The following is a 796-nucleotide window of genomic DNA, read 5'->3' on the forward strand; positions in this document are numbered from 1 at the left end:
ACAAAGTAATGGAATATATTGGTCATGGGATTCCTGCCAGGAGAAGTGGAGAACCGTGGTGGGAAATGGGAAGGACAGCGATGGTCCCCAGCTATGTTTCGTGGCTCACAGGCCCTGAAACCAGAGGTGGGAATTGATAGTGTTCATATAAACCAATCAAGTGTTGAGTCAGTTCACTTAATATTTGGAGCTAGACCTTTAGTTGAGTGTCGGGGAGGAGATAACAGTGATTTTGTTCCAAGGGAAGGGCACTGTAAATGCTGAACATCGGTGAGAAGCTATAGGTAGGTCTGTGGTGGTTCTTCTGCTATCACACAGGGTTATAGCAATAGTTAGAAAAGACTAAAGTGGCCATTTCATCCCATAGAACAGTCTCCGTCTTTTGAGATTGCTTCTCATATGTCAGCCATTCTCTTCCACATCCCCCCAAAGAGAACTTAATGGATACTGGCACACTGAAACCTGAAGAAGAGGGAGAGAGCATGTCTGAGGGAGTACAGCTATGGTATGGTAGTGTCACAGGGATTTCCAACCTGAAAGTTCTGATGTAGGCAGGTGGCTTCTCAATTATAGTTCCCTCAAGCCGGCTATTGTCTTCGGAGTGTAGCAGTGTGTGATATATAGAAGATGTTTGCTGGAATATGAGATCCCACACATTGTCTGTGCCAATAGATCCTCTACGTGTGGCTGAATTGGTTATAGCAGTATTTTGAGATTCTACAGAAAACAAAAACAAGATTCCATACCAGAGCTTCAAGATATCATTGATATTTACTCAAGGAAATTGTAAATCTAG

The sequence above is a fragment of the Pteropus vampyrus genome, unplaced genomic scaffold (genome assembly GCF_000151845.1).
Source record: "Pteropus vampyrus isolate Shadow unplaced genomic scaffold, Pvam_2.0 Scaffold811, whole genome shotgun sequence".
NCBI lineage: Eukaryota > Metazoa > Chordata > Mammalia > Chiroptera > Pteropodidae > Pteropus > Pteropus vampyrus.